At 36.7% G+C, this 22,743-nt stretch overlaps 1 long non-coding RNA gene across 3 annotated transcripts in view; it reads left to right on the plus strand.

Annotated features, from left to right (window-relative positions):
- LOC119717496 (uncharacterized) overlaps positions 1-13,531 on the plus strand; it is a 54,888-nt gene extending 41,357 nt beyond the window's left edge. For 2 of the 3 annotated variants that reach the window (XR_005267131.2, XR_011810525.1), the window contains exons 4-5: positions 134-5,937; positions 11,753-13,531. This is a non-coding gene — a long non-coding RNA (uncharacterized lncRNA). The remainder of the gene's footprint in view (positions 1-133; positions 5,938-11,752) is intronic. The other variant, XR_005267132.2, reaches the window with a different exon arrangement.
- The last annotated feature ends 9,212 nt before the right edge of the window (positions 13,532-22,743 follow it).

Genomic DNA, 22,743 nt, shown 5'->3' on the forward strand with positions numbered 1-22,743 from the left:
CAATGCGAATGACTTTCGTAGAAAGTGTTTAATTTTTAACAATTATCTTAAAACTGAAAGTGTTTATTTACATCCTTTTCTTTTGTCCCTTCTCTTTAAGCTGTGTTAACTCCTTTTTTTTTTTATTCTGAAGGACAGATGAGAGGCCATCACTGGTGGTGCAAATACCATCCTGTGGACCTTCCGCTTGTCCTCCAGATACCAAAGGGTCAAAGATGACAAGAGGCCATCCTAAGTACCTTGAGTAGATTGCAAAATGATGTTTTGTTACAGGAAAAAGGGAAGTGTAGCCAATAACTAACCCCTCCAAATCACCTTTTTTTTTTTTTTTTCCTTTTTCTTTTCCTGATTATGTGAATTGCCTTTAATTGGTATGAAGAACATAATAAATATTTTGTTCTTCCAAGAAGTTGTTGTTCAACATCTCAAACTTTTCTTTAAAAAATTTAGGCCAGCTCCAAAATACTCAGAAGTGTGACTTCATTGAATGCTCTTAAAATCCATATTTAGTTCCCAAATAAGTAGCCTAATTTTCCGTAACACTGTGTAATCAGTAAGTCTCATTGACCTCCCTAAGAGTGTCTGCCTTCTCAGCATTTCCAAAAATGAAAGCAATGTGTGTTTTTTTCTGTAGTCAAATATACTCTGAGAGTTTTAACTTCTTAGTATTTTTGAAAGAAAGTACTTTATAAGAGGTATTGAACTTTCTCTGTTTATGTGTTGTTTGAGGGACATAGCCAGGATGAATAATTGCATGTGTTTGTCTTCAGATAATTATATATTATTTTATTCTAAGTTGATATTAATCTTTTATTAGATTTGAATAACATGAGAAGATTAAGCTGTCTTGGGCTGTGCAGGAAATAAAAGAACGGTTGTGGATTTTGCTGGGAAAATGTGTGGAAATTTCCATCTCCTTATTTTAGGTGGTTTGGGAATTTAAGTGATGATCAGATTAGTGTAACCTCATTTGGGACTGTATGCACTAGAACCTCCAGTCCTTGGAGTTTTGTCATTTTGACTCCTATCTCACACATTTTTATCACCTGAAATAACTTGTTGTCATGCTGCTACTGAAAGAACCATTTATTATTCTTAGATCTGCTATACAAATAAGGCCATGAAGATTGTTAACTGTGTATTTATCCTGTGAAATATCACAAGCTGTTATGAGTATTTTATTAAACATGAAGCATCTCAATAAATCTTATATCTAATTTGTAACAAAAGTTTAACTCTGAAAAGTTCAGATTACATTCCTGTAAGACTCTTTTTCCAGACAGGAGACATGAATTTTCTCTCTTCCTGGTAATCTTATGGGAACAAAATTGTTTGGGATTTAAACTTCTATGCTGCGGTCTTCTGTTTCACTAATAATGGTCAAACTTCACTAGCCTACCTCACCCTCCATATTTCTCATTATTAAGGGTCTGTTCAAGATATATCATTTCCATAAAAAACATAGCAATATTTCATTTAAATGGTACAGAAAAGCTTTGCAAAACCGTACAGTTCCCTTGGCTTTGATAATGTCTTTTACATTTGCCTTGAACCTTGAAGACAGGGTAGATGAGCCTGCAAGACAGTTCTGTACAAAGGAAGAGAGGTAACATGCTAACAAGGAAAATCTTATTGTAATATGCAGCCCTGAGGCTGAAACATATTTTAAAATGCTAAAAAAAGTTCTCTTTCCACCTGTGTGGTGCTCTGTACCTTCCCAGAGTGTCTTTCTGGAGGCCTCAAGGTATTCAGGGATGAAAAGCTGTGTAATGCCTGGAACATCACTTGCCGGTGTTTGCCTCAGAAAGAAATCCCTGTGCTTACACATCAAGAAGTGGCAGCATTCCCTTTATTGCAGTGGCTGAGCAGTTCCCACCTCGTTTCAGAGAGAAAGGGGGACCACAATGCCCCAAATCAGGCATGGCCGTGGGGGCTGGCAGCAGTGTGGGTGTAGCCTGGTATGTATTACTGGAATGCATGGCTGTAAAACACGGTGATGCAGATTGGGAGGTCTGGCATTGTTTTGAAGTCTTCTGATGCTTACTTTATATTTCCAATATCTTCTTGAATCTCGTTTTCCTGCCCCTCCAAGTGTTGAGGTTTCCACAGTTTCATTAGGAAAAACACTCAATGTTGTAATTGCTTCAACGTACATTAAAACAACTAGTAATTCCCTTTCATTTTAGCTGCTTTTTTATTTTATGGTCTAAAGAAAGTTGTATACAATTATCCATTAAAGGATAATACCCCTTTTTAATTTTCCTCTGATTTTTTTTTTTTTTCCTCTTATTGCCAGTATCTTTATGGTAATAGAAATGGACAATTCTGATATGTTGCTATATACATTTTCCTAATGAGTCTACTTTTCTGCAGCCTTGCATCTTTCCCATGTTTTACACCCAGCCAATGCATTGAAGAGTGATACCATGCCAGGATACTTCTGTTAGCATCCACTTTGCACAGAAGAAAATACATTGAGCATGAGAGCTGAAAGATCTGACCAGAAGTTATGCTGTGGAAACAGAACTTACAGCAATTGCAATATAATAAAGTAGCCATTTATATGTAGAGTTTGTTGCAGAAACCAGTTAGATACTATGTGTGCATATAAAATAAGCTCCTTATGATTTATTTTTGTTTAAACTCATGGTGCAACATCATTCAGTAATACTATTTTGTATTTCTACAAAAGTCATACTTGCACTGAAATGCAAACATGTTCAGGTAAAAAGATGATGGATACTACAGGTGAGAAATAGCTTATTTATAGTGATTTAAATGGATTTTGGTTGGGCTTTGATTGCAATATTTTATGATACATAGAAAATCCTTCTTTTGCTAGACTTTTTACTCTTGAGAAACTCATGTAGAATTATTTATAAGCTACTTCTCATATATCATCAGGAAAATTCCTTAATTTTAATTCCTGTCTTCCAGAGTGACTGTGGGTCCCTTCTTTTGTATTCTAAGATTTCATGTCACCACTGAACAGATGAAGTAATATACCTCTTTGCAAGCTCAAATATGAAACAATGTTATGTTTTAGTAGTAAAAACAATTAAGTTGAGGAAGCATTTCACATCACTAATTCCTGTGTTATTTTCATTACAAGCAATAGTTCTCAAAGCACCAACAGTTGAACATGAAAAATAATACACTAATAACTTCAGTGAGTGGAATCTGTGTCCATATGATAATTGATTACAATTCTAGGATCTGATTTCATTTCAAACAATGCTTCTGATATCCAATAGGACTACAGAACACAGAAAATATTGAAAATTCATTTTAGAATGTAAATTCTAATAATTACCAAGGGGTGCATGTATGGACCTTTAATTTATAGTGTGGGATGAATAAGTAAGTGAGAGAGTTTTCAAATGAAAATATAAATTAAAATAAATAATTTACTTTTATTTACAAGCCAGTTGCTGACATTTAAATAAGAGAGTTTGGCATTTCATCAACAGGGACCCTCAGCTAAATACAAAAAGTGTGTCTGAAAATGTTTGTAGTCACATGGCGCAAACAACCATGAAATGACTGTTTAATCAGGATATTTGGGATGCTTGTTCTTGTGTTGTGAATGAGGTATGGTTGATCACAAGGCACTAGTAAATGATTGGTGATTTGATACTTGTTTTGTGTTGTCTAATCCTGGTATGTTTAAAAAACAAAACAAACAAAAAACTCAAAACACTTATTTGCAAAACTACTGAGAAGTGCATGATGCCCTACAAAATCTGTATGGTTTTCTCCCAACCAGAGCAACAGGAGCTATGACACTGGGTATTCACAGACCCAGTAGGGAGGAATTTTATCTTAGAAAGAGAATTATAAGTTGAGTTTTCTCCATGTCATAAATAAAAACAGAACTGCAAACATAAAATGTAATGATATTTTGTACAAATTTACTTTTGTTACTGCTTTTCCAACATTTTAAACATCTAGTGCATCTGAAATCATCTGTCCTTTTAGGAAGATAATAAACCAAACAATAGTAGTCTGTATTGTGAATTAATTAAAAGGGCAGCAGTGTACTTTACAATCGACAGAAAGCATACAGGGCTAACTAGATGGTTTTAAATAGTGATGAAGTACAAACTGGACAAGAAGAGTCTTTGTTCATATACATTTAGATTTCAAACTAAGAGAAAAAACGTATTTTATGATTTTTTACCACTACCTGGTGACCTTTATAGCATGGTATGAACTGAAAAACATGCGTTTCAGTGGGTGGATGGGATGGAAGGGATGTCAAATGCTATGTAGTGAAGATATCTCAGCATTTCAGACATATTATTAATAAGAACAGAATTCAGTTGCCTATATGAAAATAACTCCTGACCAGGCAAGAAAGACAAACAAGATTGTTCTTTATATCAGTTAAAATACAAATTGTCCTGTGATTATTTAGAGTTTTTAGAAGATAACTTCTGTTTCATGTGGCATCAGTGTTCTTGGCATCTCTCACCATGGTATGCAGTTCTGGACTCAGGCCAGATTAAACAGCCAAGTAGCTCTGCCTTTTGATCCAAAGGCACAGGAGAGTAGCAAAAATAATTCTCCAATGTCAAAATCTATTTTCTTACTTTCTGCAGTAGTTAACATTTCGTGATGTATATGCACAAGCTCATAATCATATAATGAAACACAGTTTGTTTTATGAGGCTACAAGGACATATGTGGGAAAGAAATATGATGCTTTTTTTTATTTTATTTAGATTTGCAGCAATGAAAATTATTCATACTTTGCATGATGTTTGAAGTTACCATTCTGAAGTCTTACTATGTCTGTGCTATGTAAAATGAGTATTGGTGTTACATCAGTAACACATCACGGTGTCTCATTAACACTAACTGACTCCCAGAATTTCTGATTTTTGTCCTCTCTAGTTCTTCCATAGGAACACTGAGTCTTGTGAGTTTGTTCTCAGTGTTGGGAAGGTGTTTTGAAACAGTTCTTGGTTTGTTGCTCTGCGGTGTAATCAAGTGACATCCACAGAGATTAAGGGAATTGACAAATTCATATTTATTAATTGACAAATTCATATTTCACAAATACATATAATGTCTGCAATGGGATAATTAATATCTTATTTTCTCATTAAGCTCAATATGTTATTCTTGTGTATTTAAAGCATTTCAGTATTTTAGACTCTTTTCTTATTCTGGAATTCACAGGCTATTTTTTTTGTCAGAAAATTTGTTTCTAAAAATCTATAATTAAATTTATGAAAGTCTAATTTCAGCAAAAGAAAAAAAAAAAACTTATGAAATGGAATTGTTCTCTGAACTTTTAACAGTAAAATTGGTTCTTTTTTCAATTTCATTTGACAGCCTGAAATCTGAATACTTTCTTATACTTCTTGTAGTCCTGTAAACCCATTGCTGGTGGTCATCATTTCAGGGATCAGTAACAAGATAAAGCCTTCATTGTTTAGAAAAATGGTTGCTCTTAAACAAGTTTGTGTTTCATCTAGAGATTAAACCAAAAAAGCGGAAAGTCTAAAGCAACACTTTCTGAGGTTCAACTGGAAGTATTTGAGTGAGTATGATGATGTGTGAGTTGTATTTTCATACCAAAATATCCTTAGAAAGTTCATGAAAGCCCTGTGGTGAATGTTGTCATTTTGGTAGCTAAGGTAGAAGATGGTGGATATTACCTTCTGGCTTTGACATTGCTAGATTTGCACTAGTTTAAATGTAGTTGAATAATTACTGAAGTCTTTGCAATAGCTTCTAACTTTAAAGCAGTTTTCATTATTGTTATTATAAGGTTTAAAAATAATGTTATTATAATATTTTAAAATAACTTTTGGCCTTTTTATTTTAACATATTCTTCTAAGGAAGTCCTGTTTATAAAGAAGAAAATGTCTCTCATTCCCATTTCACAGTTAAACAGAAACACAGAGGATTTAAGTGACTTTCCACAGGTAATGCAAAAACTTAATGTCAAAATCATTTAGGAGTACTGTAAGATCTGTGCAGATGGGTGCAATCTTGCAGGGCTTGTGATCCAAAATCATGAAATTCATATCATCTCCTCACTGAAAGCTGTTCACAATTGCTTTGAAAGAGTAAAGCCTATTAAGTTGTTTCTCTTTTTGAATCAGACTTCCCCCTTCCAAAAAGTTTAAATAACAGTTGAATATGTTTTTTTATTATTAATAATAATTACTATAAACAAAATTTATTAATTATTATAATGAATATAATCATTATAATTAATAATAGTAATTTTGGAACAACTTTCAGGTCTTCAAGAGATTATGGGAGATACAGTTGTTAAGCACATATCTAAGATGCAATGGTAGAACAGTTGCTTCTAATTTTGTTGACCATTCTTCAAACATCTATCCTTGAGGCACATCCCTGAAGGCAGTAAAATGGTCCTAGATACTCCCATATAAAATGTAATATTACATAATCACTGATAAAGTTTAGATGATCACCAAAGCTAAATGCTTTGTCAAAAGGCTTTTCAAACCTTCATTTTCATCTATTATCACCAGAAAAAAAAAATATATATATTTTTTGTTCAAAATAGCTGAGAAGAAATTTGAGGATTTTGTTGAGGTTAGACTTCAACTAGTGAACTTATTCATGTCTCTTAACTGTTGGTTTTCCTTTTTAGTATTAGAGATTGTTCAGGTGCAAGAAGGTTGCCATCTGAATGGACCACTGGTTTGCTATAAACTATCATACACACTTGTATGAAGATTTTTCCTACCTCATTTCCCAAAGTAAACTGAACTTTTACCCATGATGTATACCTGAACCATCTGAAAGTATGAGTTTCCTGTAACTGGAAATACTGACTGCAACATTAAAAGCAGCTAATTTCTCAATGACAAATAAAATGTAGAACAGCATAGTCTGTAACAACAAACTAATATAAGCATATAGTAATGCATAATGGGAGAGGTAAATAAATAAATATATTCAAGATGTAGAATAATTGGGAGGTTCTCTTTCTTCCTGTGAATATCATCAATATACAGTCAGTGTTTTAAAGACCAGTGTTTAAATTATTAAGAATGCCAGTTTAATGAAAATGTAACAGATCATTTTAATAATTCATGACAACAATTCAACATGAAGCACACAAAATATTTTTAGCATGGTCTCAATAATAGCTACACATAGATATCCACAATATCAAAATATGCAATGCTACACACAGTAGTTTCTTATCTGTTAGGTCTGGTAAAGGGAATAAACATTTTTTCCTGATGAGAAAATCAAAGTTGTATGCCATTTCAGTGAAGTCAAGTTGACACCTGCAGAGAAGCAAGTCATGACATTTTAGCTGACTGCTCCCCCCTTTCCCTACCCCAGTTGCAGTTTGTTTCTTCATTTTATTTACCCTGACAGACAAAAGAAGCCTAGATGAAAATGTTTAGATGAGGATTTGTCATCCTTTCTCATAATTCTATTTTTTTTTTCCCCCACTGTTAAATGAGTAGTTCATACATACTGGGCTGTGACAGTTCTACAGAGGAGAAAAAACACTTGAACATATTTGTATGAAAACACAGTGTCCTTTCTTTCTCTTCTCTTTACACCCCCTCCACCCTCTGATTTCTCAAGCATAGATACATTTATCAAAATAATTAGCTTCAGTTTTGGTAATAAGAGATCTATTTTCATGTCACCCTGACATAGTACTGACTGACTGAACTAGCAAGATCCTTTAAAAAAATATGAATTTAGGATCAATAATATTTATAGCTCCATTTATAAAGCAGAAATCAAAGGCATGTATAATACCATACTTATTAAGGGAACTTACTCTAGGGATTTTGTTTACTTGCCTCTAATCCTACCTCTACTTTTTAATAACTCATTCTCTAACAAAAACAAAAATAAGTTGTGGTTGTTCAGAAATATAAAGTACATAAGAGAGCTCACAAATTATATCTATTATGACCTAATATTGTAGTATACAGGACCCGTCAGCTGGGCTTTTCCTGGCTGTATCTTATTTTTGTTAACTGTGGATACCATTAAATAATATTATAAAGTTATTGTAATGGAATTGAAATACATTTTATTACATCAATATAAGTTCCATTTACTGTGCAATATGACAGTGCTTAATAATTTTATATTACAAGCATAATTATGATATCAAATTAGTAATTTTCACAAAGTACTTGTATTGGACACTCATATGATATAATACAATATATTCCAATCCTCTGTGGTGCCTCAAAATACACACTCCTTTTAACAGGGAAAAGGCTGAGGTGGTAAAAGGAAGCACCTCATAACTCCATTGAGCAATTTCACAAGGATTCTTACCTTCCATTGGGGTACAGAAATTACCTACATAGTTCTATAACTAGATTCCACTGCACTGTTGATAATGCTAGAAAATTACTGAACTCTAGAAATTATGATGTCTTCCTCTTGGTGGTAATGTCAAAGGTCCCCAAACTACTGCTCTGCTATTCTGAACAGTCTCTTAGACTAATTCCAGTGGTATCAGTAAAGTTATTCACAACGGAATAGGTTGTGGGCAGGATTAAAAACTCCAGTTCAAAGTCTCTGAAAATGTGAACTAGTGGAGCTGCAGAACACCCTTGTGAGGTGGAAAAAGGAATCAATTTGTATCCTACTGAAGTGCAATTCCTTCCAAGGTAGAGCACAGCAGACTTGGCAGTGCTGAGCCACATCAGTTTTAAGGCAGGAGCTGGAGACTCGTGTATCCAGGTAATGGAGCATGTGGAATCTGTGCTTTTTTTCCCCCTCCTGAGCACTTTTGCATACGATTTATTTTCAGTTCAGGTGCTGACAACTTTTACAATGTAAATTTGTTCAACTGTTTAGCTTTTATCTTCTAAAATAAATGACAGAATGCTATGAAGATTCACTAGCAGTTTAATAAACCTTTAAGAGTCTGCCTTAAATACCAGTTTTCTATACTAGAAAGCTCATCAATATCTAGACAGCCATGCAAACAGCTAGGAGGCCAGTCCATTAATGAAATGTTAATGACTGAATTAGACCTGTAATAACAGAAGTAGAATGTACTGCTGTGAGTCCATTAACATCAGCAGACCCTGCTGGGAAACAAGTAAACACAACATACAAAGGGAAAACTTGTGCTAATAAACAGTTTTTGTGCTGTGAAGGTACTGGGAAGCATGAGTTGTAAATTCCATTCACTGCTATGCTATTGTCATTTTTTTGGTAAAGTTTATCCAAGCAACCTAGCTTGCTACACATTTCACAATATGAGGATAAAATATGCGTAACAGCATTCATGCAAAGTCTGTGACCCAATGGTAAGCCAAAGTTTTCTGCCAAATATCCAGACAAACCAAAGAAACATTTCTATTGTGTTAGGTTGTAAGAATAAACAGTACTCAGTGTTGACTGCAGCTTCACACTGCAGCAAGTCCAGGTGGGTAGCAGGGAACAGTAGTTATCACCTGATGGATGGTTGACCCAAGTGAAATAGAATTTATGGACCCTAACTAAAGCCCTTGTAGATATCAAAGAAACCACCACTGTTGGAACTAATTACCAGTGCTATTAAACTTTTATATTGTGCCTTAAAAGTAGATCATGCTTTGCAGAAGGTGTTAACCCTAACAAAGGAGACAAGAATAGCAACATTGCTAGCAGCTTCACTGCTGACCTTGTAACACATGGTGTGAGAGTTCTTGGCTACAAAAATGGGCTTGGGATATAGCTTGCGATATAATGACTTTAGTTCTTGGAATGAGTTTCCTCTTCCCAAAAATGCAACTCACCTTTTTCAATAAAATTGAAGTAAAAATAGTTACTTTCTCTTCCGGTCCTGAAAAACTCAGTAATTTCCTGTAAGGCAAAAAACAAACCATTTGCCACATCTTCCCACTGTGCAAAAGCTGCATGTCAAACTGAATTGTGGCAGCTTTTATAATGCAGTTGTCAATAAAAATTGCATACAACTTCAGTACATTGGAAAGCAAAATATGTGTCCACAGTATGTCGTACAAAATACAAATGAATAACCCCCAAACTGCTGCTATTACAATGTTCAGTCTTTTATTGAACTCAGTTTGATTTCCTTCTTTTAACCTCCTCAGATATGCAGTGTCAGTTCCAGCTTGCCACATAACTCAGCAGAAAGCCAAAGTGGAGGGAAAAATATTAAGATTCTTTCCCCTGAAGTTTGTGATGTTGCTGTTTGTTTCTTCTCCACTGATGCTCGCATAGCATTCAGTATTTTTGGTCTCATTCATGTGACTGCTAGCAAGTATCTCCACTGCTCCTGTTCCCTTTGTGACACCTTATACGCAGCAGAAAAGGACTTATGGCTATAGAGAGGGACCAGGATGATCTAGTGGGTGGGATAAAGCATTTTCTTCTTCATCCATCTCTGATAATATAATCCAGTGTCACTGCCTTCATGTTAACCACACACCATTTAAATTTTGTTGTTGTTGTTGTTTGTTTATCCTTTATTTCTCAATATTTTTATTACCTTTTTAGTTGAATTTATTGTTATACCACAATAAGACTCTTCTGTTTTTTATGGTCTTTGAGTTACTACCAAGATGCAACTGGTAATAAAGAAAGAGGGAAATCTGAGAAATAAAATATGCAGGAATTACGTGTGTTTTTCAGTGAGAGAGAGACATCAGAGAAGGGAAGGGGAGTGAGAAGTAAATTGCTAAACCGATTGCTGAAATAACATGCAAAATCTTGGTGAAGCAGGATATGCCTGGGAAGAGGATGTGCAGAGAGGGATCAGGCACTGGTACTCTTGAGTCAGCCAAATTTTGGCACAGGAAAAGGTACATGGTGTGGATTGAATCATGGACTTTCCTTCCAGAGTGCTTAATGCAGGCAGAAGTGATAAAAATCATAGAATCGTAGAATAATTCAGGTTGGAAAAGACCTCTAAGATCATCTAGTCCAACCTTTACTGACAAGTCCACCACTAAACCATGCTACTGACTTCTACATCTAGATGTTTCTTAAAGACCTCCAGGGATGGTGCCTCAACTGCTTCCCTGGTCAGCCCATTCCAATGCCACACAACCCTTTAAGTAAAGAAAATAGTCCTAACCTGACCTCTTGAGGAAACAAATAGAAAATGGAGATTGAAGGGCTTCCTTGGCTGGTGCTGTGGATGTCCTGCATAGATACTCATCTCAAGGCCATGGTACTTGTTACATAGCCAAGGCTCCGCATGTCACCTAGACATGTCACATCAACTGCACTCTGTGCTTCAGGTCTTTATCCCTAAATTAGGGATAATCACATCTCCCTGCCTCATGGGGGTGCCCAGCAGGCAACAGCATTGAAGAAATCAAGAGTAGGGGATGCATAATTTCTAAAATTAGAAAATTTTACATTATTACTTCAAGTAACATTTGAATATTATCTTTCCTAATTTAAATTTTGGGCAACTGTCTCACTGTCTGAGTCCATAGTGGGTTTTTGCTTTTATGGCACTGTATTTGTTTCCTATAATGCTGTAACACTGAAGGACTGTATAGTGGAAGCTAATGTAATTAGAAAGAACACAGTGAGCTGATTATGTGTGTTGAAGAAATAAATAAAATATTTAAATACTGAAGGAAATAACACTATTCCTAATAAGAGTAAATCATATGAACCACTTGCCCCTGTTCCCTATGCACAAAAATGTCATATTTTCTGAGCTGTCCTAGACGTTGGAACCACAACCATATATGACCCTCTAAAAATAAAATTAACTTTTTCTTTTTTTTTTTTTTTTCCTTACAGAAAGAAGCAACTTTCTTGATATGATGAGTTGATTAAGTTTCACTGTATATGACTGTCTTGTCAGCACAACATGTTTTTTCTGTCTTTTGACATTTTAAGTTGTATCTTGAAGCCTTTGTCAGTTTCCTTACTGCATTTTCACTGGCTATCAGAATTTCAAGGAGTAAGTTTTGTACAGTACTCAGAATTGTGAACATGATAGCAGATCTAACATTCAGACCATGCAATGAAATGGTCCATGAAGAGGAGGTCAAAGACATAGTAACATCTGACAAAAAAAGAGCATGTGTTGGATCAGAGCTGATGGACTAATCCTCTCTCTTGAGTCCCTGAGCACATTTTCCATTCTATGTATCTTGAGAAGAAAAGAGAAGCACATGCCTGGATTTGGTATTTGATGACCATAGGGTGAAGAACAAAATAATAACTGTAAATAGGCTTTTGAGTAGTAAAGTCACCATAAAGGGTGCTGATGAAAGTTGTTCAAAACATTGGTTTAATTGTAGGAAGGGACATGACACAAATAGAAGTTTTGAAAATAAGGAGAGGTGTTTGAGAAGCAAGATCTGGAACAGAATGAATGAGGAACTCGAATGTGGGAAAGATTTAGGAAACAAACAAACAAACAAACAAACAAACAAAACAGGAAGATGTGGTGAGCCTTCCTTGACTTTTCAAAGATGATAATTTCAATGACTGAAATTTTCCCCCATACAGAATATCAGGGTGACAGGATGAGGCTCTCTACAGTGATCAGGACCAGAGGTGAAAACATCTTGGATGAGAAGTATCAGCTTTGTGGACAGACAATAATAATCTTACCAGGGTGGGTGATGATTCAGGCTGGACCTCAGTGTTGCAGGACTACCTACCTCAGCTGCAGCATCTTGCTCCATTAATCACCTCTAATTCAGTGTTTTAATTTTCTAAACCCACCTGCAGCTGAGGGTGGACTGGTAATATTGAATGAACATAAATATGTGATTATGATCCATTTGTAATAAAATTGGGTAAAGACACCCTTTCCTGTGTGTAGGAGAGTACTTGTGCCCTAGTGCTGCAGAGAGCCCTGGGTGGCCTGGAGTCTGCCTAGTAAACCAGCCTGTGCAGCTAGCAGGCAAAGGGACTGGGGAAAAAGACTTTTCACTGCCAACCTTGAAATCCCTGCAGCAGGACCCCAGGCACTGAGTGAGAATAGTTGTGTATAGTCCAATTTTAAAAAAACTTCAGAGTCCAGAAAGATTTCAGCAGATACATTTTTTTGTCTGATTTTTGCTGCCCGGTGCCATACAGATAGGTTTGCTGAAGTATTAGCTATCACTTTAAATTCTTCTCGCTTTGAGTCATTCCATCCTGTATATAATTTGAACAGGTTTTTGCATAATTATTTCTCCTAATAATTACCATTATACAATTGCTATAGCTGCCAGTTTTGTTTTTCTTTTCTGCCGGAGAATAGCAGAAATGTATTACGCATTTGTGTAACTTATGATCTTTGATTCATGTTTAAAATGCATGGAATATTTTTCATTTTCTGTTTGAGGCAATACCTCATCTGGGATCATATCTCACAGTGTAAGTTTACACTGTTTAAATGGATGCCTTGTACTGCAACTGGGTATAATCTACAATGAAAAAGCAAAAGAGGTCAACAGAATTGAATTTTTTAAGGCGTTAGAGGACTGGCAAATATTAATGGCAGCAGGTAGAAGCATACTGCAGCTGGACTGTAATGCAGAAAGCCTTTGTGTATTTTTTTTTCCTTTTAAATAAATTTGATTTGGCCATCATTATTGCCCTTTGTTGTTGTCTTTTGATGAGTATTCTAGGAAATTGGCTTGCTGGCATGCATGGCTTACCGGCAGGGAGAGCAAACTGGAATTTGCAAGCACAAGTGTTCCTACCAGATACCTAATTCAAGAAGTTATATTCTACAATTGACAGGAAAAAAAATAAAATAAAAAGTTTTTTAGGGTTGAGTTTTCTGTCTGCACTTCCCCCTCCCTATTCCCTCACGGGGTAGGGGGTAGGTGGGAGTTGGTGTAGCAGGCTGGAGAAGGGCAATGTGTGTGCTCATCCCCTGCATGCCTGGCTCCCTGTTGACATCTGCCTCATGGCTGCCCCTAAAGAACATGGGAAATGAGGAAGATTGGTGTGGAGAGAAGAAAAATTTCCAGTATCAAACCCAACCTGTTTACAAGGCAATGCCCAACTGGGTGGGAAAGGGACATGACGGCAGCTCCTCCCTACCACAGAGAAATAAAGAACTAACGACTCACTGTACAAAATGAATCAATGATGCTATTTGAAAATTGATTTATTTCTTTCTACTGACAAGTGTTATTATAGATATGATTATCTTTCAGACTAGGTTTGATACCTAAATTCCTGTGGTTTTAATTCTGTTTCTATGGTATATAGACATTCTGTAATTATATGAAGGATTCTAAAGGAATATGTAGCTGTTAGCAAATGACATGTTATGCCAACTTTGTTACGTGTTCTCATGAAGTACATCCACAAGAAAACAATGCCTACAGTTTGAAAGCTAATACAGCAGAATATTCTGAAATACTTAAGAAAGAAGAGGAATAAAAAAATATTTTAATTTCAAGAGTCATGCTGAATGCTCTTCTGAGGGACACCATAAATTAGAAAGGAAAGGAAAAAAAAAAAGAGTGACCAAAAAAAGACAATACTTAATGATGTATGTACGTAGAGTATGTAGGCACGAATATGAGTCTCCTTCCGAGAAAGAGTGGGATCAAAAGTTGCAGTATGGCAGAAACAATTTACAACTACAGCTACAATAAAGTGCTTAGAAGTGAGTGGACTGACCCTCTGTGTCCATAGTGCACATTTGGCACATGGGAGCTTGGACTCTTCACTCTGCTCTGCCTCTTAATATTTTGACTTTAAGTGAGCAAACAGGCTGAGTATACAGATGCATTTGATTACTAATGATCATTATAATGTGAGCAGCACCATGATTTATTAGAATAGTTGTTGACTGCGATTCCAAGAAAAGGTAATTGTTTCAGAATTATCCCCACAATTAATTTCACATGTATGAAGTCCGTTAACTCCAGCTACAGGCCATGGGATACGTGTAAATGTTCACAAGCATGGCCTGAGTTTTGAGAGGGAAGAATGGGCCTCTGGTGATGATGGCTGATTTGGGGGGAATCTGAGTACATTTTTGCATTATTTTTTTTCTGCTTTGTCTCTGACTTCTTCGACAAACTTAACCAATTATTCATTTCCACTGAAATGAGAAAGTTCCTCAGTGAAATTAAATGTTGCTAACACACAAATATCAGAGATCCTAAGGTGCTTAGACTATGGTAACCATAGCTTTTGTAAGTATTAGGATGTACATTTTATCCCATTATTATCATTGATCCTTAGTTGTCCGTAGTTTTTTATACTGCCTACATTTGTCTTCTAACACTAGAGCAGCGATAGAATGTCAGACTGTTCTAAGAAATTTGTATGTATTAGCAGAACTACTGCTTATACTTTCTTGTACTATACCATGAAATGCTAACAAACATGATGTGCCAGAAAACCAGTAGTATGCATTCTCAGCAAGCACATCGATATATGTTATGACTGGTAATACGATGAATTTTGAGTAGAATTAATCCTTACTCAATCATTAAACAATGAGAAATATTGAGTTGTTTTTCTTAAGGATTAGGAAAATTCTTTTGGAAAGAGACAAACATTTGTCCCTGCTGGAAGCTCCTTCAGCTGTAATGCATCATTGTGCCTGACCAGCCCTAGAAACCTTGGAAAGACAAAATATGTACGAGCTGGTTGTTAAGCATATGTGATATGTTTTGCCTTGTCACCTGGCAACGAAAAGGTTTTTCTAAACAAATTTCATAGATTGCCAAAATTCCAACTTTTTGAAACACGTAAGCTGTTTATATATTTATTTATTTTTTCCTTTGTCAAATGCAGCCCAACGTACATCTTTCTCAGAAGAGCAAATGTTATCATTTATGCTGGTGGAAGAAATAACTTTTATAAATTTAATTTATTTCCTCTTGTGTACTGAGTGTAGCAGCACTGGGACTGTAAAAACATTGAAATAATGCTGCCTTCAGATCTAATTCATAATCTGTCCTACATATGCTTTAAAGTAAAGCAAATAAAAAAGCCCACCTTGACTGACCTAAATGCAAACAATGAAAACCTTCTAAAATTTCTGGGATTTATGTGTTGTTTAGAAATATGTTTATAAGACCTGGTGAAAGAGAAAAGAAAGTTGATTATTATTCTTTTTGGGACACAGTATTTAGCATGGAAGTGATCAAATAATTGGCTGCCACGTCCCTAAGTGTTCAAGGCAGGCGAAAAAAAGCCATAAGATGTTCTTCCTTAAACTTGAATTAATATTTTTAAACAGAATACCTCTAACTGCAGTGGGAAAGCTGCCTTGCTACACTCTGGCAAACTTTAATAACCTAATACATTCGGTTACCTCCTTAATCTGCCACTTATGTTTTCTATACATCTGCTGCTATCTGATTACCAATATATTTATCTTTTACTGTCGGTACCTTCCTCCCCTGGGCGTGATGGTGTCAGTGATGATCCAAGCCAGTGCTGATGGGATCACAGCTCATTACCGCGCGGAAGGTGATTGGGATTTGGGCGCACAATGGGGTGTGACACCATCGAGCAGAGCGGGCTGGTGAAGGGAGGCAACTCGTTATAAATGGCAGTGCTCCAGTAATGACATACTGAGTTTGGGAGTCAGCAATGATGAGTAGACCTCTTAGTCTTATCCTTGATAGGAGGAAACAAAAATGACACGAGAAATAAAGACGGATGGTATAGGTGCGATTCACACACAACTGTACTGATGCCATGTTACTAGAATGGCCATCAGGGCAAACAGGAATGCTAAAAATGATGGGTTGTCACTGGATGTGCACAACACAACATGACCACGAGCACCTGAGTGCCACATATTGGCACTGTTCCTCATGGGAAATTATTGAGATTTTTATTACCTTAATGATGAAATAAAAAGTGCTCTTGTTTCCTGTGCCATAAAGAGAGCAGAAAAAAATAGGCTTTAAAATGATAAAACAATAGTAGCCTCCTTGCTGAATGATGCGGCACTTTGTAATAATGTGGTACGTTTTGAAAAGATCTGTATTTTTTCAAAGACAAACATCAAATAGAAGGAAAAAGGTTATGTCACCTTCACCCTCACAGTACTGTCATTTATATGCTATCAGCTCATTAAATTCACATTAAGATACTCCATGGGACTTTAGGAGCTATTAGTGCACCTAAAATGGCATAACAAAATCTCAGTTCACTTTAAGAGAGATGGCATTGCGACATTTTGTATTTCATCACTGAATTATTATAGTCTCAGATGCATTCTGCTGTGATGGTAATGGAAGGAGGAATACTAGAGAGGAAAGCTGTCCATTTGTTTATCCCCAGGGAAAGAATAAAGAAAGTTTGATAAAAAACTACAGTGAAAGTAAAGCATTAACAATTTAACCCCTGTAGCAATGCTGAATAACATACAGAATTTTTATATTCTGTTTTTCAGAATGTTTAAAACAAGAAAGAAGAAAATTTTGAGTATAGTGTACTGCTTTGGGTGATGGAAGGTGCAGCAAATTCACTGCATGAATGCAGACATCACAGTCTTTTATCGGTAAATTCTGTTAAGACAAACATAAAATTCCGTCATATGAATTATCATGAAAAAATAAGGCTATTGTAATCAAATTTGTTGTTATTATTAGGTTGCTTAATTTTTATTTTTATTTTTTTCCTGTCTCTCATCAACATCCACAGCTAAGTGTGCTGCTATACATAAATCTGTAATCTTGTATTTATAAATTCCACATGAGATGAATGCTAGGGCACTACATTCTGGAAAGGATAAAGAAAACTGAAGCTACTCTAAATTACTTTCAAAGAAATTAAGTACATGAATACTAAGTAAAGGCTATAATGTTTAATAAATGGTACTTCTGAATTTACCATATTTATTTATTTATTTTGGCTCTAGAAAGAGAGCTTGGTTTAAGGATGCTTTTTCTGCACAGTGCATCTATATAACTGCAACTGTGTATTACATAGATATATACAATGTTAATTAGAGGATAGAGAATAAGTTAAATTCAGTTTTTAATCTGAGGTGAAGTTAAACTAATTTTACTTTAAATGTTTATGAATGAAGAAAGAAGTGAATTGAAGTAGGTTCAGTAGGTTTATGTAATGTATTTTCATAATATCTATTCAGAATTATTTTGAAAACATTGTAATTCCTTAGAAGTGGTTCCTTCCCTCTCCAATCAGCAGCAAAATGCCATGACTCAAGAGCTCAGCCTCATACACAATAAAAAGCCATCAGAACAGAATGACAATTTGTGAGTCTAAAACATTTTAGAGCCTTCAAATGTGCACATACACAGGGAGTGAAATTCATTCCTGCATGGAGAGCCAGGACAAGTGCAACTTAAGACTTCAAAATAGCTCTTAACTCCAGTTATCTGATGTATGGTCTTTTTGTGGAGCAGCAGTGAATTTCTTCAATGGAGAGGGAGCTCAAAGATAGATGTAGAGTCAATGAAAAAAAAAAAAAAGCTCAGTTTTTGAAATAGGGAGGAGGGAAGTACCAGCCCAGGGAATAATCACTTAATAAATGCACGCCAAGCACCTGCTAAATTTAATGCAGCATTTTACTACATTCAGTGCTTCAGAGTGTAATCTCTTTAGCACAGGGATTCTGCTGCTTATTAGATAGTTCACCTGTTGAAAAGCACCAGATAGATACCAGTTTTATCATCAGTAAAACCATTCTTGAATGGCCAATCTGAAGGCTAAAACCTGATTGTATGGCATGTATAGTTTTCTAGCAGAAAAAGAGCTGTGTTGTACTTAAAACCTTGCTCTTTGTGCAGCACTGGCTGGTCCTGACACTACAAGATGCTGACGTGAGTGCTGGGTAGCCTTAGAGGCAGCGTGGCTCATTCTCATTAATGACTGCCAGAAACCAGAGGGGATTTAATAGGAAATTTTGTCCAGTCTGGGGCAAGTATTTAAAAGGTCTAATGAAGGTTTACAGTACTAGTGGTATTGTTGAAGAACGCTAATTTTTAACCTACCTTCAGGCAATTGTACAGTGGAAGCCAAGAAGAGTGGTTGAACATGAGCATGGGAACTTCACTTTTAGAATAGTATAAGACAGAAATCAGCAGAATTTGTGTGATTAGTTTGGGGAAGATACAAGTGCAGGGGATGCCCTCTTTAAGGAAAGGGAAGATGCTAAAATCAGTGAAAGCAATATGTTCACCAATAGATTAATCTGGTGAGGGCGGCATGTCATTGTATGTTCATTAAGCATTCTGTTTAACCTTCATGATGGAAACTAGATAGAAACTGGATAGAGGTGAAAAAAAATATTTAGACTTGATTGTATATTTGTTTCTGAAGGAAACCAGCTACCATGTGAATAACCAAGTTTATACTTGTCTATTACCTATCGTATTACCAGCAATATGTAATTTGGAGATATAAGTAATTTAATATGTGTAAGAACTTAGTTCATGCTTTTACCTGAGTGAATTCTCCATGTAAGAAACTGAGATTCAAACCTTGAGGTTGTGGCTCTTTTAATGCAAACACCGCAAGATCGCAGTACAGTTGCACCAGTGTTCACATAAGTTCATATAGTTCACGCTACAACTCATGCTAATGTTTTTTGTCATAGGTTTATGGACATTCACCAGGGGAATCCACAAAGATTTGATCACCTATTTAAAAATACAGTTTTGTAACCCATTATAACATTTACCTGCTTTATCTAAATGGTAGCTCACATTGCTCCTTCAATGGCAATATAGTTGAATAGGAGCCAATCATGCTTTCAATGGATGAATCAAAGCTGGTCTTCATCTGCTAGCTTAGATGGAAGATTGCTCCTGATCCACACAGCTTTAACTCCAGGCTAGATTTTCCTCCTAACAGTGTGTATCTTGGCAGGGTATATCCTACAGCCAAGGAGCTGCAGTACCGCAGATTCAGAGGAGAAAAGCTTCCTGTGCCATTGGGAAGACAGGCTGGGAGAAATCTTTGTCGTGTTCATTTCCTTCCTATCTACATCCCAACATAGCAGTCAGGTTACTGAGAATCACATTTGGTTCAAATTGTATTGGAGTTGGCTAATACTGTCCCTTTCAAAGTAGATGTAATAGAAAAATAGACCCACTCCTACTCCGGGCTAAGAACGCATGGCTGGGTGCTGTGGATGAGGACCTGGGGGGCAGTACTTGCTTTCTGCCCTGTCATCTTTCAAAAAGTAAATATGTGAGCCAGTTTATCTGCTATGTATTATAGTCTGCATCTGCAAAATGGAAATAAAATGAGTGTTGACATCATTACCATTCACCAGAGAGTCTGATTTTACATTGAAAACACTGCGCAACCTTTCAGTAAGTTTGCCAAAAGATCCAGTAACTGATATTTAATAGCATTCAGGGATATCTAATTTATAATCTTTTCATCAACTCCAAATAATTCATGTTATTTGTTTACTGTAAGTCTATTATAAAGTGACTTTCATTTCATATCTCAAATGGCCACCCAAGTCCTGTAAGTGTCTTGCACCATGATTTGCTGATCCTTAATGTTTGTTTTATAAGGTGAAGCAGAGTCTATCATCTATCCTTCCATAGGCACCTAAACAAAAAATCTCCTTAAGCTAGTAAAGAGCTTAATTTTGCACTTTAGTTTTTCACTGCACCTCATGACATATAGTAGATAATCATTGTTGCCACTAAAGGCTTGTCTACAGTGCTAATCCTTTCACAGGTATTAACTGAAATGGCTTGAAGTAAGTATTGCTTGGTTATAGACCTAACTATGGTTCAGTATCTTGCTTTTATGCCATGGCTCAGGAAAAGAACTGTAGTTCTGTGTGTTGTTCTTCCAGCTGCACGAGACCTGCACACTTCCATGACATTTCCAGCAGGGCTTAGCAGTACCCACCACACAAAAGCTTTTTGGCCAAGAGTTAAATGAGAACTCGCCCAGGCTACTTTGCAGAATCTGTCCCAGTATCCAACTCCCAGAAGCTTTTAATTTCCTCACTACCAGTTTGAGGGGGCTAGAAGCAGAATAAATTGAGAGCAGAATAAATTTGCGCTGTTTTAAAGAAACTGACAGGCTACAATATTAACGTACAATAATATTATTCTAAGTACCCACGATGCTGTTTTTGGCACTGATACTCTGCTCTAGTGTATAGAAGAGATCCTGACCTGCCTTCCTCTTGTGGCTGCACACAAGGTACTATATCAATAAGAAAATTATTTGCGTTATCTCAGTCAATTAAGGAGTGTATTTTGAAATAATGAGGTGAAATCCAGAGCTACAAAGTGCGGCACATACTTCAGAAAAATATAGGGATGGAATACTTATTTTACTGTCCCAAACAATAAACATCAGTTCTAGTATGTTGTTTAATATGTAAATAGTAAAATACAGTGAAATTTATAGTAGAAGAGTAGAATTAAAAAACAAAACAAAACAAAATATAACAAAAATTATAGTGAACATCAAGTACGTTTGCTAAATCAGAGAGGAAATACTAAAGGTCTGTTTTATTTATTTATTTTTTTCAGTGAGAGAAATAAATATAAAGGGTCACATTGTGTTGTTAATTTATCTGGATATAGCTAGAGTGAACACCATGTAGAATATCTTTCCCACAGATTTCAGGCTTCAGTTCAAAGTGGTAATTGTGAGTGATCAGTAAGAGCTTCAGTCTTGTGCCCTTGTCTGAGCAAGAATATCCCAGATATTCTGCACCTGGAAAAATTACTGAGAGAAAAACCCACACGGTATTTCTTCCAACAGAGACAGGTCTTTGTTGCTGTCACCAAACCCTAAAAGCAGTAACCCTCCTGCTCCCTGAGTCTGCTCCCTGCTTTGGCAGAGAGGGATCACAGAATCACAGAATCACAGAATTTCTAGGTTGGAAGAGACCTCAGGATCATCGAGTCCAACCTCTGACCTAACACTAACAGTCCCCACTAAACTATATCCCTAAGCTCTACATCTAAACGTCTTTTAAAGACTTCCAGGGATGGTGACTCCACCACCTCCCTGGGCAGCCTGTTCCAATGTCTAACAACCCTTTCGGTAAAGAAGTTCTTCCTAAGATCCAACCTAAAACTCCCCTGGTGCAACTTAAGCCCATTCCCCCTCATCCTGTCACCAGGCATGTGGGAGAACAGGCCAACCCCCACCTCGCTACAGCCTCCTTTAAGGTACCTGTAGAGAGCGATAAGGTCGCCCCTGAGCCTCCTTTTCTCCAGGCTGAACAATCCCAGCTCCCTCAGCCGCTCCTCGTAGGACTTGTTCTCCAGGCCCCTCACCAGCTTCGCTGCCCTTCTCTGGACTCGCTCAAGCACCTCGATGTCCTTCTTGTAGTGAGGGGCCCAAAACTGAACACAGTACTCGAGGTGCAGCCTCACCAGAGCCAAGTACAGGGGGACGATCACCTCCCTAGCCCTGCTGGCCACACTGTTTCTTATGCAAGCCAGGATGCTGTTGGCCTTATTGGCCACCTGAGCACACTGCTGGCTCATATTCGGCTATCAACCATCACTCTCAGGTCCTTCTCTGCCTGGCAGCTCTCCAGCTACTCATCTCCCAGCCTGTAGCTCTGCTTGGGGTTATTGCGCCCCAGGTGCAGGACCCGGCACTTGGCCTTCATGCAGTTGACCTCAGCCCATCGGTCCAGCCTATCCAGATCCTCCTGCACAGCCTTCCTACCCTCGAGCAGATCGACACACTTACCTAACTTGGTGTCATCTGCAAACTTACTGAGGGTGCACTCGATCCCCTCATCCAGATCATCGATAAAGATATTAAAGAGGACCGGCCCCAGCACTGAGCCCTGGGGAATGCCACTAGTGACTGGCCTCCAACTGGATTTGACTCCA

This window comes from Anas platyrhynchos, chromosome 7, assembly GCF_047663525.1.
Source record: "Anas platyrhynchos isolate ZD024472 breed Pekin duck chromosome 7, IASCAAS_PekinDuck_T2T, whole genome shotgun sequence".
NCBI lineage: Eukaryota > Metazoa > Chordata > Aves > Anseriformes > Anatidae > Anas > Anas platyrhynchos.